Genomic DNA, 17,889 nt, shown 5'->3' with positions numbered 1-17,889 from the left:
ATTGTAATGACTATTGAACTTTGGTGTGGTTTGACAAGATGGGATAAAGTTAACAATGTGAATATTAGAGGAAGTTTGAAAGTAGCGCCTGTGTAGCGTAGTATGGACATATGCGGAGAGATTGAATGTTAATCCTACAAATATAGAAGACCCGAAGAAAATATGGATGGATTGTGTGAATGAGATTAAGCGTCTGAGGTAAATTCAGATATGACGTCTGATAGAGATGTATGGAGGAGTATTACTGTGCCCCGTAAGGACAAGGGCATGATAAGGATCCAACTGACTTCATAGTCATTGTTTATGACCTAAACTTCCTTTTACCAAGTTAGGTATTCAATTGGTATTTTTTTGTTTTTTAAGTAATACATTGTGTTATTTTTGTCCCGTTATTTTTTTACAAAGTATGGTGTTCGTAGCGCACGTGGGCGCAACGTGGGTGCGTTCTCTCATCTCCGTTGTGCACATTAAATTTGATTGTGCCCACAACCTGCGCATTCCCATACATTTAGTAATAAATAATTTCTTACTCGCTAATTCTGTTAGCGATTTAAATTTATCTTTTTATCTTAAATGTTAACGATGTTACGTCATTATTGGATTATGCAATTACCTAGTTTTGAGGTTAGGTTCGTAGGCAGAAGAGCGTAGATATAAAATATTCTTAGGATATTTAGTTTCCAATTTTTTTTTCTTTAATTTGCATCTTTGTCGAAGGTCCGTTGTCGATAATTGTTATCATTAATATTATATTTATATTATTTAGTATATTTGTCAGTTTCAACAATTTTCAACTCTGTCCATAAAATTTAAAAAGTACATATTAATGATACGGATCCTTAAAAATAAATAAGGTAAGTAAAGTCTTGGTTGTCATCTGCTTGTACCAGGATCGCAAAGGCTCGGCGGCGGCGCGGTGGCAAAGAATGTCCGCCGAGGATTTATGTGTGCGCGCTCACTCGTTGACAAGTGCACAACTGTGCCACTACCTCTCTACGCGCTATGTTGCCCTGGTACTTTGGAATGGTTGACAATATATTTTTTTTACTACATTTTTAAACGCAATACATAAATCAAAACAATTGACACGCGTACAATTAATTTTTACTTACTAAATTTTAAACAAAAGAAATATAATTTTTAGGCGACTTTTGAATTAAAACAAAAATAAATTCTCACAAAAACCTTTCCTATCGAATTATCTTTTTTCAACACCTTTTGTGACGATTTACAACTATTTTTTCACAATTTATTTATTTCTTTCAGGGAGTTTAAGAAGTCCACAATTTACAAGGTAAGTCTTTTAACGTCATTATAACTACTTCTTCCTGTAGAACAGCAGTCTTTCTAGACTTTGTGTCCTTTGTGCAGGCGGCTACCGTAGTATTTATGCTAAAAGGGCCAGCGGCGTGGACCCTTAATAAACAAATGACGCGAGACCCGATTTAAGGCCCAACGTCGCAATTATTTCGCTATTTTCGACGCGGCCCCTGCTCGAGTAAAAGCAACTTTTTAGCTTTATTTGAATTTTAAGTAGCAATACACTGACGGTAATAGCTTGGATGTTTTAAATACGAGCTTCAGTTTATTTAAAAATGATATACGGCCATGTAACAATGATAGCTTCAGTTTATACTTTTTTTGGTTTTAATTTTCCATCACAGGTTCTGGCATAATGAGAAATTACTTAACGTATGTAGTTTTTAATGGATTTATAATAATTCAAATATTTAACTGCATATAACTAGTTAAGATTAAATCTATATTTATTAAAGTTATCAAGCAAATGGTAGCATAGAGCGTGACGAGTGGAATTTCGCCGCAATTTCAATAAGGCACCGGGCAGCGGCTACCGGATTTAATCTCACAATGATAAATCGCCTGCTCCATCACGCACCGACTCGTCAAAATGAACTTATTTGTCAAAGCACAGATGACAGCGCACAGATAACGAAAACAGGAAATTGAAATCTGTATCACTGGACGAAAATCTGGCGCGCCCGACGCCATCTTGGATGCTAATCGTCGTCGGTTACGATTTGAATATGGAACTGTTTATTCGTAAATGGTGGTTTGCTTTTTTTTTTAATCTTACCGGACAGTTGATGGATAGATTGTTTGGCAGGAAATGTAAATGAAATTGTCTAAATAAATTTATTTTTTATACGAATGCTTTTTTCGAAGACAAAATAAGTCAATAACAGCTGGGAAATTTTATAATATGGTGTAAGACCAGTTTTCTTTTTTTTAAAGACGCAACCTATAAGAACTTTTTAAATATACAGTAAAGGACTTTTCTTACCTAATTTGAATTGTTAATTACATAAATAGATACTTGGGTAACTGAAATTTTTATTAAATTGCTTACATCTCTTAATTTGAAATTGGTATTAAAATTCAAACTCAACAAGCATGTAAGTAGACGATAACGACATCGGAAAGACTTAAAATAAATTTGTATTAAAAAAAAACCCTTGTTTGTAACTACGAACAATAATTGACAAGGCCTGTTTAAAATTCAGTATTTATTTTGTGGAAACTTCTCGATGAATAAATAGTCTTAATCGCGGAATTAAATCAGCTGTATGGATATTAATGGCATTTTTATGGTATTTTGTAAAGCCGTCGTGAGGTTATTCGCAAACAAGACCGTTTTCTTGTACTTTAAACTTTTATATAGTGTTTTTTTAATGAAAATACTGATATATGTACTACGTTGTGATACACTACACTGTGATTTTGACAGTGGTAGAGCCCGCTTTAACATCTTCGCACGAATCGGCCCGGCTCGCCTGGTGAAATACCACGACAACACAGAAGACAGGCGTGAAGTGGAAGCAATTCCGCGTTTCGTCTGATGAGTGTGTGTCCCGGAGGCCTAATTTAGTCCTCTTTCCCTTCCCACCCTTTTTCTTAGAAGGAAAGGATGGGAAGTGGAAGTGGACTTTCCGGATGAAAGGATGCATGGGAAGAGAAAATATTTTCTTTCTGTGCATCCTCTCCTCCGTCGATTAAAGGTAGGCAACGCATATGCGATTGCGTATGTCTATGGGCAACGGTCACTTCGCTATTTCAGCGATTTCGGGTGGCCGATTGCTCGTTTGCCACCTTTTGATATAAAAAAAACACTAGCTGTCGCTTGCGACTTCGTGCGCTCGGAATAAAAAGAAACTTAATAGCCATGTGTTCTTCCGGACTTTGTTCTACATTTATACCAGATTTCAGCGGCATGCAGCCGAAGTAAGATATAGGAATAAATGTGTTATTATATTTAATTTACTTTAATTGGTTTATAATATATTTTAAACGGAGTGTCGGTGGCTCAGGGGTCAAGGACTTGACTTGCAATCTGCAGGTCTTGGGTTTGAATCCCGCCATGTACCAATGTGTTTTTCAATTTCCGATTTACATATATACATTTATCCGACGTTCTTACGGTGAAGGAAACATCGTGATGCAACCTGCACATATCTGAGAAGAAATTCAAAGATATGTGTATATACGTAACTTAGGGTAGGCTCCGAGCCCCTCGGTGGGGACGTAAAGTGAGCTGATGATCATGATATTTTAAACTAAATAAATAGTTAAATTGTAAACTTCTAAAGCAATGGACGTGAAATACGCTTCGGTCTGCATTACCACCGCATTCGTAGAAAGCCTGGTTATACAAATTAAAGCTAAAGTTTTACTAAACGTTACGCTGTAACAAGAATTTATGAATATGAACCTCATTATAATCAAAAAAATAAACTGAGTCATTAATTTAAATACACGATAAAAAGAAGCTTATAAATTTAATTGAAACTTTAAATCTTCCAAAAAGATTCTTTACCAACACACATTTAAGCAACCATTATAACGCAATTGATTTGATTAGGCCACCTCAAATCTTTCTCAGTTAGTATCCAGTGAAAATAGTGTTATGGATAAGTAAAATAATTAATTGAATCAGTATTACTTTGGCTATTTCTGCTGGTGATTTATTAAATTATAGTTAAACTCGGATTACTACTTGGTGCAACCAGTCCTTGATGTAGTGAGCTTTAATTAGTGCTATCTAATTATTTAAGTCGCTCACGACCTGGGTCTGGTTAGTCCATTGATTTATAGCAATGGTACGGACGTCTTTTGACCTCTAACTATATTTGGTCATATTCGAGTCGCGAAGTATTTCTGGTATGGGCTAATTCAACAACACTTAAAGCAATTGTCTATTAGTTAGGGTTCGATTATGCTTTTATAGAATAAATGCGAATGTTTAGATGAATGGATGTTTGTTTTAAAGTATATCTAAAACAGCTGAACTGATCTCGATGTATTTGGCATTCATATAGAGCATAGTCTGGTAGTACACATAGGTTACTAATTATGTTTTTTTATTGTTTCGCGGACGGAGTCGCGGGCAATAGCTAGTATTGCATAAAATAGTATTTATGGCTGTTTAAAACGTGAGAGTGTATTATTTTGTTCCTATAAGATAATAATCTAAGTAAACATGTGCTTATACAAAACGCTTTAAAATTTCATTCACAATTTCTTCTCATATGACTAAAATGGTATAAAATTATAAATTCAACCTTATTTAGTATAGCATAAGGTTAAAATTTGTGGTATATTAAAGTCAATGTTCTTTTTAAAAAGCTTACAAATTAAGGACTAAGCTGTATTTAAAAAAAATGTTTAATTGGTCACTAAAGAATAATATGGATATGATTAAATTATATTAAGATAAATTCCATACCTTTAATAACTTCCTTTTGACTAATTACATATATTTAATATCACTAAATTATATTATGGCTTATTATGTTAGTTAGTAAGAAAAGTTTAATGATTTGTATTTTTATATGTCAGTTACTTTAAGAATTCATTCGTAGATTACAGCTTAGGGGCCGTCCATTAACCACTCTTTAGCCTTCCTAGGGGTAATATATTTTTTTGTATAAATTAATATAAAAAATTTCAAAATATTATTAATATATTCATACTTAATTGGTCAGAAAATAAACGTGATCGTGATTTTTTCGTCATTATCTTCATTTCAATTCAATTAAAATTAAATATCATGAAGTCATGTCCATACTTTGCAAATGTCTCTTCTCAGTTGAGGTCGCGATCAACGTTAAGATCTTTCAGGAAGGGAGAGAGCAAACAAAAAGGTCCTGTATCAGATCTAAGCACTCGATACTTATTTGTAATTAGTTCCAGGACCCGCCGCTGAGAAAAGAAATCAAAGAAAACGTGCTTTTGTACATCCAACGTACAAATATACGCCTACATTTAGTAGAAGTTTAAATTTTAAAGTTTAAGTTAAATATTTCTCAACTTATCAATATAAAAGTAAATTTAGCTTTTTAAAATTAATACCTAAGTAACTAATTTTAGACAATTAGTTAAAATCCTTTATCGCGAACGGCGCGCTTCCATTACCAAGTCAAATGTCAGATTAGTAAGGGGACATAAACGTTGATATTTTAATAAGGCTAGTGTTGCGCCGATACAGCACGGTGTCGGATTATCTTCCTAACACTAATAAAATTGCTTAACAACAATTTTAAAGCTATCAATAGACTGTAAAACTGTTTATTTTGTAATGAAAATTATTAACAATGTTCATATTATTTTTATCACATAGCATAACCAAAAAGGGGGTAGGCAGAGACTACGGACCTCTATTTAGCGCGGTACTGACACACCTCTCTTGCTTCTACATTCATACATCGCCATGTACATTCAGGTGTTCTTAATAACGCCCGGTTTGAGTATTTCATCAAACTTATTCCGTCTTGGACGGCTCCGTTAGACACTATTATATTACTATTATTTTTTTTACCAAACCTTAAACTCGACAAATCTTTTCGATCAAAAAAAAATCTAATTCGGAGCATCAGGGGCGGAGTTACGACGTAACACACATAAAAATACGGACGAATTGATTACCCCTATCTTTTTTAAATCTGCTTAAAAAACTCAATCGTATATCCATTTCCTAACTATGTAAGTTTAATCAACACTTAGGTTAGCTTTCATTATTATTATTACCAAGTACATTAAATACGTCGATGACGTCACATTCCACGTTTCCATTCGCGAAAGTCCTATAATACTTGGCTGTAGCTATGGTTACGGCAAAGTGGTCGTGGTATCGGCGCGACAGGCGTGTGCTACCGGTCGCCGGTACTAAATAACACTGTCACACTAGCCTTTGCCAACACCGCCGGGATGGTGTTATGCGTAACCGCAATATCTGCAAACATTCTGTAAACTATCTATACGTCCCTAGTCTCTAAAAGAACTTCTTGAATAAAGTCGCGACTAATTTCGTATATCTTCGATAGCAGTAGTGTTTTAGCAATCCACAGTAAACTGGTAAGTAAGCCTAACTAGTACATCTTGGGAGATTCTAAAATTGACTTCTAGAAGGCTTATTATATCGTAAGGCTCGCCATAGCAAGGCAATGTAATTCGTCGAAATATTGTCTGGTTGCGTCCCGAGAATCCACGAAATACAACCTTGACTTCTTGACGTGACTCGTTTTCGGTCAGTACAGATATGCCGACTACATTTACACTTTGTAGAGTTAGTCCGCCATCTTTAAAAATCGTAGCGATTTTTCTCACGACGATCTTGACAAATAGTTGACGTGCGAATGGAGATGTCGACAAAATAATAAAATGTTGGCTACGCGCGCAATGTACCAAACTCTATGACATAGTTGCTGAAGTCGCTTAGCGACTAATGTTTCGGAGATTTACGTTGCCTCGTGTACGAATGGTCTAAGATTCACAATTATGTCAATTTTGACAGATGTCTTTGGGATATAAATTGTGTTTCGGATCTTCATTAAGAGGTAAATTTTTTGGTAATATCTTGAGGATAGGTTTATGCGATAAAGAATAATTTAACATTAGAATGTAGAGTTTATATTATACTTTTACATATTTTTAAATCTAACAAAATTACCTTTCAAATGATTACTCAATCTCATTGTAAAGAAGTTGACAGGATTTGTCTTAAACAATGTACTATGAAATCATTTTATTTTATTTCATATGCATATAAGTATCGACACATCATTTGAATTTCTCAAAAGAAGTAGTTCAAAAGTTAACTAGCAACCTATAACAATTCTATTGTTTAAAAAAAATTAAAAGTGACACAAACAAAATTATATTGCATACCGTCGTCCAGCGCCTGCGCACCTTTTTGTACGATCCCTTGCCGTATTTCGGCTGCGCGCGCGCCCATTTATCTCGGCTATCATCTGAGATACGGAGGCTATCCGCATCTTTATGCGCTTGTATCTGATAGCGGGAGATACTCGCCAAAGCCCGCTGATTAGCTGATACCATTTGATAGACGCGTTTCCATTCATATATTGTAATGATCTACTTTTGGCGAGATGCCGCGGGCTATCTACAACTAATATTGCCCGTATTTCTACGTTTGAACGAAGAATTAAAGATGAAACTAAATTGAAACAAAAAGGAAAAAGAATCACTGGCTTTTGTTTTTACAATTAATCACGTATTAGGTTGTCATAGTGTTACAACTTCTATTTTTCTTGCATTCTCAAACAATGCAGTTAGTAGTTTGTGAACTTTCACAATTATAGTCTGATAGAAGGTATCTACATATAGGTCTGAAACTAGATAGATTAGGTCTTAAACATTCCATAAGTTACTTTTTATCAATAAGGTAACAGATGCTCAAGGAGTATGCCTGATTTGAAGTTATCATTGCTGGTTTTGTCTTCATTGTGCAGAAAGTTGCAATTGCAGCACATTATTGTCATCTTATATATAAAATTGTCGTGTCACAATTTTCGTTCCCATACTCCTCCGAAACTGCTTGACCAATTCTCATGAAATTTTGTGAATATATTGAGTACGTCTGAGAATCGGCCAAAATCTATTTTTAATCCCGCGCGGACGGAGTCGCGGGCAACAGCTAGTCTTGTATATAAAATTCTCGTGTCACAATTTTCGTTCCCATACTCCTCGGAAACGGCTTGACCGATTCTCATGAAATTTTGCGAGCTTATTGAGTAGGTCTGAGAATCGACCAACATCTATTTTAATCCCGCGCGGACGGAGTCGCGGGAAACAGCTAGTTTCTATATATAAAACAGATGTGTAATTACAAATATTCCGTATAAAAATGTCAATCTTCAACGAATGTGACATGTGTGGTCTACATAAATTGACAAACACAGTCGGTAAGCGGGACCACTTTATTCTTATCCCTCTCGATCTACAGTTTAATACGTTCTTAATCTCATCTCGAGTCGATATCAATCGAGTCTGGATTGACGGGGACAATCAAAGTACAATTAATTAGGCGGAACGCACAATGCCTCGTCGCTACTACACGGCTACTTTAGGGATTTAGATAGCGCCTGTTCTAATAATGTTTATGGGAAGTATAATATTGATATACAGGATGTTAGTTTTATTTGCCGTGTTTTTGTTACAAAGGAGCTTACTGGATTTGTTTACATCGTAGTATCAAAGTTATATTATATTTGGGTTATTAAATAATTTAAGAAATTTATTTTATTGTCAGATTCTTAATGTTGCTTTCTGAGACTAAAATTTCTGTTTTTGACGGGATTTTGGTCTCAGAAATCAACAATTATTTGAATAGAAATATAAGATATACAAAAACAATTAATTTTTATCAGGGATTTTATTTTTTTATAATTTTTTTTTATAGGGGACCGAAGAGCTGGCAGCTACCTCGGTCAAAGAATTAGTTTAGCTGTACAGAGGGGGAACGCTGCCAGTATCTTCGGGACCTTGCCTAAAGGGACTCCTTTTAATAACATATTTTAGTGAATTATTCGTTTTTTTTAATAAATACTTTATTTTATATCATAGATTTAAGACTATATGTAATTTTTATCTTATGTTTGTATGTTTATTATAGTTATTTAAATATTTGACATAGTTGTACCAACATTTTTCAACTTACACCTACCGAAATTCATTGCGTTCGAATTATTGTAATTTGAACATAAATTCGTTGGCTATAATTCAAGATTGAATCAGTCAGTACGGAGCTTGTGATGTCAGGACATCGGCTATATATTGCGGTGGCCGGTGGCCTGTCGCGACATCGCTTTGTGGCCACACCGCACCGACATGGCCATATGTATGCCGGCCAATTATATGCTTAAACTATATTTTACACTTTAACTTTATTGTTTGATAGTCATAAGGTTAGTGTTTTGTTTTCTTCATTCCTAATATTAATGTCAATAATTCAACACTTAAATTGTTTTTTTCGATTTTACTACTTATGTTCGTTTTTTTAATTAGTCGGGGATGGTCCCTTGATTACTTCAATTAAAATATTTACAGCTTTCCGTGTGTCTTAAATAGAATTTTCTGTTGAACATAATATTAATGGACTTAACTTTAAAAAAAAAACTAAGAAAGGATATAGGCTACTTTTTCGGAAGATTTTAAGGGGTTGAAAGGGGAGGGGAATTGTAGAGACGTTTTCTCATTTTTACAGTTAGAACGGACACAGCTAATGTATAAATATTAGATTTAAAAATAAAAAATCTGAATATTAAGTCTTTTCTAGATGGTGCTACTATCTGACCATCACTTCCAGTATCTATATTGTCATGTGGATGCGCAAACGCATCCGTTGTAGTACACGGCGTCTAGCCTCCGGAAGTAATTATGCAATAAATAGTCGGCGCGCGCGCAACCGCCGTGCATTTGCATACGTTTAGTCTTGCATCCCCGCCGACTCTACTGACGGACATTAGTTATTGTACGGTAGCAACGCTGACTAATTCAGATTACAAAACCAGAGTACAACTCTGTTGGTATACTAAAGACGGGGTTTATATGACTAGCTGTCGTCCGCGACTTCATCTGCGCGGAATAAAAAATACTTAATTAGCCTATGTGTTATTCCAGACTATGTTCTGCATCTATGCCAAATTTCATCGAGATCCATGCTTCTGGATAACTTCAAACAAATATCCATTTAAACATTCGCATTTATAATATTAGTAAGATAAGATTGACTACTTAAGTTTATATTACGCATATTGTTCGAAGAGTTTTCATGCTTGAGGCCGAAACTAATCCAATTTAATTTCCCGCTCTTTTCTAATACGAAAAGAATGGAAAAGGGAAATAATCCCACTTTATACCAAGTGTTCTTGCTCGTTTGATCTTACTTATATATATGCGAATGTTTGGATGGATGTTTGTTAGAAGGTATCTCCAGAATAGATGTAGACCATAGTCTGGAAGAACACATAGGCTACTAATTAAGTTTTTTTTTATTTCCCGCATATAGATTCGCGGTTTTTAATTAATGAATTATACGGAAGAACACATGTACGCCATTCTCAAATACGATAAGGAAGATATTGATAGATTTCCTGTCATTCCAGTGTAAGATTTTGTCTTAATATTTTACCATGTTGGATTAAGATTAACATTTAAGAATATATTTTCAATTTTGCACGTTACGCACACGGGGCGTGTATAGTCTGATAATAAATGACGCACAGGTTAGAGCTGGGGGCTTCATTTAGCCGACGGTCGCGGTATCGGCGCGCAGATATCGTTGATAGTGGCCGGAGATAAATATAATAATGACGCGCACACCCGTCGGCGGAGCGCGCAATGAAAATGTTGTCAATTCCAGCCAAAGGAGTGCGCAACCTTTTTTTTAGCTGCGATATTTTAAAGCGGCATATTGTCGTAGATTTGTTAAGTCTCATTTATTGTAGATTAAAAGACAATTTAGATTACCCAAAACCCAAAAAGTCGAGGATTCTAATTCGAATATTGACGTGAACTATATCCTAATAAAAGCTTCGAGTTTACTTGGTATAGTTATATGCAATACTTGCTGTCGCCCTCGACACCGTTCGCGCGGATTAAAAAAACATAAATAGCCTTTGTATCCTTCCATGCTATGTACTACATCTATGCCAAATTTCCGCGTGATCCATGAAAACGTTCTAGAGATATCTTCTAACAAACATCCATCCATCTAAACATTTACATTTATATAATAATATTATAATAGTAAGATTAGTAAAACAAGCATCTGCTAATATTTTTTAGAAATCTACATTAAAATAGGATTAAGACAAGTAATTTTTTTTATATAAAATGGCAAACGAATGAGCGGCCACCTGAAATCGCTGAAATAGCGAAGTGACCGTTGCCCATGGCATACGCAATTGCATATGCGTTGCCTACCTTTAATCGACGGAGGAGAGGATGCACAGAAAGAAAATATTTTCCCTTCCCATGCATCCTCTCATCCGGAAAGTCCTCTTCCACTTCCCATCCTTTCCTTACAAGAAAAAGGGTGGGAAGGGAAAGAGGACTAAATCAGACCTTTATTACTTTTTACTAAATTAGGTTATGATATTATACATTTTCGATCAACCCGAAAACGTCTTTACTCATCTCTAAATACATGTTACGAAAAGTGTCCATAAATCTTTCTTTAAAAATGTATTAGCATATTTTCTCAATCGATGTAAATATATCGTTCACTTATACTAACTAGCGTTCAGTTTAAATTAGCTTTCCCTGTAGCAAGGTAGAGAATCTGTGCGCCTATTAACATAGGAGGGATGCTGGATGCACTCGAGGTTTTCACTTAAAAGCCTACAGACGACAAACCCGCGGCGAATAACCCGCGCGTCATTGTGTGCGTTTCCATTTCACTGTACTTTAATTTATAATCTTACTTCTTACTAGTTAAATGCGAGTGTTTGAATGTATGGATATGAGTCACCCCATAACTCTAGAACGGCTGAATCGATCTGGATATTTGAAACAAACATATCGATAACAGTCTGCAAAAGCGCATGGGCTACTTTTTCAAGACAAACTTTAACATAAGTTAGTCACCACCCGCGATTCCGTCCGCGTGGAATTAAAAAACGGTTATAAACAGACTATGTGTTCTTCCAGACTATGTTTACATATATACGCAAAATTTTATAGAGATCCTTCAAACAAACATCCATCCATCTAAACAGTCGCAGGGGACATCAAACTTTAATTTAGTTAAATATGTCCATACAGATATTGATTATTTGTTGGTGTAGATGACGTGTCGTATGAGTTGAATGGAAACAAGCAACTAACGCAGTAATTAGAGCTCCATTGACAGGCTATCCTATTTAATTGGTTTGGTATGCGAGGAAAATGGATAAATTTACCTTCCCGATGTTTGAAATGTAAGGTTGAATAAAACTGAAGCATTTTAAGTGCATTTATTCATTCCTTATTTAATAAATATTAGGTGCGCAACTAAGGCTTGATTCGTGGATAGCCTCAAAAGACGAACACTTCTGGCGTCAAGGTATTCGAGCTCTACCAGAAAGATGGGAAAAAGTTATGTCTAGCGATGGGCAATACTTTGAATGATTCATTTGTAACCATTTTTTAATAAGAAAGTTATGTTTTTATCGAAAAAAAAGGCGAGAACTTATTTGCGCACCTAATATTTTACAATGAAATATCATTATTTTATATATGCTGCAATAAAAATGATGACGACTTGACTTTATCTTTTAAAAAATAAACAAATCTTCAAGTTCAAATAAAACGATTGCCTTATTTAAAGTTACACACTATATTATAACCGCTTTTTATTGTGATATAAGCAGTTGCTTGCAAATACATCCGTGCGGAATTAAAAAATCTAGTAATAAATATTGTCTGTCACCCCGGGGATGGTATAGCCTCCGAGCAGTGATAGAATTTATCAAATAGGTTTACTTTCGAAGCCTATTCTATACAAACAAATCTTTCCTCTTTATAATATTATTATAGTACAAACAAGGGACACTGCTGATTATGCCTTTGATAAATAGGGACTCCTTAATGTCGTACTGGTTAATATTTGTTATCGTAATTACGAAAAGAATGTAAATATTTTTTCACTATAACAGTACATAGAATGAAGGAAAGTGATATTTTTTTTCTTCCAATATTGAAATTCACTCGACCCATTGAACACAAGTGGCCAGTAATAAATAAATTATTTAAATTCTACCACAAATGGTATTAAAATTTTACGATCACTTATATTCATTCACAAATCTTTCACTCGTCATCCGTGTTGTATTTTATCTTGATGCAAATCAGTGGAAGTCGCCTTTAAGGTGATATTTAGAGTTACGATGTCGTTGATGTCTTTTTTAAGGCATCGATGTGTTTTATGTTATCACTGGTGACTGCATATTATATTAATTTATTAGGATAAGTCTTGGTGAGTTTCCACTACCAGAATATTTCCATAAAACAGATATTTAAGTTTATTTTTTATATTTAAAGTTACAGTTGATAACAAATTTTTGATATAAATTCTAAGAATATGTAGTCGACAGTTCATACAGAGGCGTTCGAGTACAGCCAACGATATGGGTGAGTACTTTTTAATCAACGCTGACCTAATACAGATTGGTTAACATCTCACATATGTTTGACCTTCGTAGATATGTATAAATTAAAATTTAAAATGCTGTATCACTCCTTTACGAAATGAAATCGCCTGCCATTATTATCTACACTAATATTACAAAGTGGAAAGATTTGATTGTTTGCATTGAATATACCCCGAAAGTACTGAACTTATATGAAAATTTCTTTCACTGTTGGGAAGCTACACTATCCTCGGGTGCTAAAGGTTATATTTAAAACTAGATTATTTGAATTCCGCTAACTGTTATTTAGAAATGAAACAAATGAATTAAGCATTAAACTTTTTCGCGCTGTGCAGTTTCAATGTCCTAAAATAATTTAAAATATGATAGACATTGTATTAATACTGTCACTTTTACTCGTCTTGAATATGAAATAATAAAAAAAACATTTTTCATAAACTTGTGTAGAATATCGAAGTTTGAAATGTTGTTGAATATTGTTGCTAGCTAGGGGTGGTCTGACGATTTTTTTAAATATGAATTCGTAATTTATTTATGAGAATGACCCGACGTGTCGATTTAAGAATATTTAACAATCTCGTCTGACGCTAGTAAATTATGTATGCGTTTACAACAGATACCAACCAAAGTAAATAGTTTTTAGTTCTTATTTAATTTGTAGGATAAGTAGGATATGGTTCTATCTTCAGCTTACTAATATTAACAGTGGTAGAGTCCGCTTTAACATATTCGCACGAATTGGCCCGACTCGCCCGGTGTTATACCACGACCACACAGAAGACAGGCGTGAAGTGGAAGCAATTCCGCGTTTTGTCTGATGAGTGTGCATCCCAAAGACCTAATTTAATCCTCTTTCCCTTCCCACACTTTTTCTTATAAGGAAAGGATGGGAAGTGGAAGTGGACTTTCAGGATGAGAGGATGCATGGAAATAGAAGATATTTTCTTTCTGTGCATCCTCTCCTCCGTTGATTAAAGGTAGGCAACGGATATGCAATTGCGTATGTCTATGGGCAACGGTCACTTCGCTATTTCAGCGACTTCAGGTGGCCGCTTGCTCGTTTGCCACCTTTTGATATAATATAAAAAAAAATTATAAATGCGAATGTTTGGATAGATGGATGTTTGTTAGAAGGTATCTCTAGAACGGCTCAACGGATCTCGATGATATTTGGCACAGATGTAGAATAAAAAATGATTTATTTTGATGTAAATAGATGGCGCTGATGTAGTCATGGGCAAGGCAAGCTAACTAATATTGTTATCCCTTCCATTCTATTTGTAAAAATAGAGACAAAAATATGTTTTTAACAGGACAACTGATTACAGTTTTATTAAATTGTTAGGAAAATTAATATAACGAAGTGATTTAAATCACTCGTACCTATTTTCGAAGTCATTAGAAATAACCAGGCAATATTTGAACATGCAAATTATAAAATCAGAATCTATTGTTATCTTCAAGGATGATAGTTGTTTTAACTAATAAAAATATCTGAAGTTATGTATATTTTCTTAACATTAATAATCAACTGTAATGTTAGTTTCACACGAGGGCGAGAAATTAAAGCAGAGCAGTTATGTTATGATTTTGGTATATTTTACTTCGAGACAGAATAAAGCAAGTGTCAAGTCACATTAGAATAACGATATCACTAATAGAATTGCCAAAATGTTTTGATAAATGATAATGTTGGAATAACAAGAAAGCCTGACTTATCAAATGTTATTATCAGTTTATTTTATATAATAGAAGTGGCAAATAAGCGATGGTAAAACAATCATTGACGCCTATGGTTTCATAAACTTTTGACTTGTAGTACTGCACTTTTGTTTTGCTCTTTATCATTCTGATCTAGTGTGAAATCACATTAATTTATGTTAATATTAACTCTGACGTACGGGATGACGCGGGGTAGGGGGGAGAGGGCAGGGGAGAGGATGTCGCGATGACGCAGCGAACGCGCGCTTTTTCTGTCCGCCGTCATGCTCCGTCGATCGGGAAATAGGTTTTATGTAAATTAGTGTCGGGGTTAAGTTTTATTTTTTATTTTTATTTGGTATATCTGCCAGCTACATGACGAGATATATGTACCTTTTTTTTAGCTAAGAGGATATGATAGATAAAAGGTCGTATAGAACTTCAGTCATCAAAAGAAACACGAGTTATTTACTTAGCTTACAGTTTTCGGTTGAAGCATAAGTTTGTCGCTCAGCTAGAATAGTAAATATAATTAAATTAGTCAATTAGCTATATAATATTTTTTTTGTAATAAGCTGTAGAAAAAAAAATTGCTAATAAAAATTATAAGGAACATTATATCAATTAAAGCAGCGTAGTCATTCACTTTAATTAGTGATTAACTCCGTTCATTCATTCAGCAATTAGAAAATAGTAAAAACAGAAGCATTGAACTAATCATGCCTCACTCCACGTGCCGTACAAGATGTCCTTTTTACCCAGTTTCAGGCAACCAAAACAAACTTCTTAACGAGCCATTGTGTAGGTTGTTACACGCGCATTTGTTTCCAAACATGACGACAAATCGAAATAAAAAAAAAACGATCGGCCGATAATGCATCGATAAGCCATCATTTCTTCAGTTACTAGAAATGAATTTGATAATTTCTATAGGATATTTATTATAGTTTTTACACTTGTCTTTGGGTCTAAAAATCTGACAAAAGACGACTACAAAATGACGAGAAAAGTCAGATTACGTTAACTCAGCTTTGCTAAGAATTTTATATAAAATTATACAATCTAATTAATATTATAAACTAGCAGTCGCACGCGACACCGTCCGCGTGGATGTATAAAAAACTTAATATAAGATAAGTTAAATAAAAAGCAGTTCTTCAAGGCATAAGTTTGAAAAAAAATGAATAAATAGTATCCTATGTCCGTCTCCTGGCTCCAAGCTACCTCCTCACCAATAATTTCAGCCATATTGGTAAAGCCGTTCTTGAGTTTTAAATAGTGTAACTAACACGACTTTCTTTTATATATATAGATGCAGAAGATTGGATGGATGGATGAATAGATGTTTGTTAGAAGATATCTCCAAAATGGCTGCTTGAATCTCGATGAAAGTTAGCATATAGATTAAAATTCGAAACAACACATAGGCTACAATTTTTTTAACTCGGTAATTGTAAAGTTACTTTATAACTCCAAAATTAACAAATAGTAAACTTCAAAAATGATCTGTAGTATTTTATCAAATATATTAGGACAATTTATTATCTATATATTGTCTCCAATTATCCTTATTTCGATAGCTTTTAGATAAAAGATTTCTTACTGCTAAGTAAACTTAAATTGTGCATACCTTTGCAGGCATTCTTTTAAATACTTCTTTATCTTTAGCGTATCTTTAACTAGGGCACTGAGAGAGCTTGATAGTAGCGGCCAAAGGGGTGCTTCTTTGATCTTACCGACCAATACATTTATTGGCAAGTAGGCTTTGCGATTTGGAAACTATCGTCTATTTAATATTGATACTTTGAAGTAATATGTAAATTATAATTAAATTCTATTTTAATGTGTTTTTATAATTATTTTGAAATTAGTACTGTTAATGGAAACATCGTGGTAATTTTTACAATTAATTGTTGGGAAAGATATTCTACAACTACTTTTTAACTTTTTTTTTTAAAGTGACTTGGGGACTCCAATACAACTTGGGGACCTTCAAGACGCGAGCATACCATTTCCGTAAGACCGGCAACGCATCTGCAGTTCCTCTGGTGTTGCAGATGTCCATGGGTGTCGTTGATTACATCGGTGTTCCCGCCGCTCGTTTGCCCTTCTCTTTTAAAAGTAAAATGGCAGTTTATTTTAGGAATGTAAAAAGCCTTGCTTGTTCAGTCATGAAATGCCCACTGCTATGCATAGGCCTCCTCCGAACAATGACACGATGATTGGTCTTTTGTCTGAATCCAGGATGCTCCCGTAAAGTCTGTCGAGTATACTACTGAAATATTATATTTACTTTTCAATACTAAAGAGGATTTCAACAGAAGGTGGATCTTTTTGGTATTATTAATCTATTTAATAGGTCAGAGAGCGTCGGTGGCTCTGGGCTTTCAACATTTGACTTGTAATCTACAAGTCTTGGGTTCGAATCCTGCCACGTACCAATATGTTTTTCGATTTCCGATTCACATATGTACATTTATCCGACGTTATTACGGTGAAGGAAAACATCGTGATGCTGCACATATCTGAGAAGAAATTCAAAGATATGTGTAAAGTCAACCAACCTGCACTTGGCCAGCGTGGTTGACTATGGCCTAGTCACCCTTAACTTAGGCTAGGCTCCGAGCCCCTCGGTGGGGACGTATAGTGAGCTGATGACGGTGTATCGATTAAAAAAAAAACTATTTGTAAGTGGCACTATTCTTTATTGTCTACTGTTAGGAAAATAAAATATGAACAT

This window comes from Papilio xuthus, unplaced genomic scaffold, assembly GCF_000836235.2.
Source record: "Papilio xuthus unplaced genomic scaffold, Pxut_1.1 DF829758.1, whole genome shotgun sequence".
NCBI lineage: Eukaryota > Metazoa > Arthropoda > Insecta > Lepidoptera > Papilionidae > Papilio > Papilio xuthus.
The sequence above is the reverse complement of the archived record's forward strand: the minus strand, read 5'-3'. Positions refer to the sequence as shown.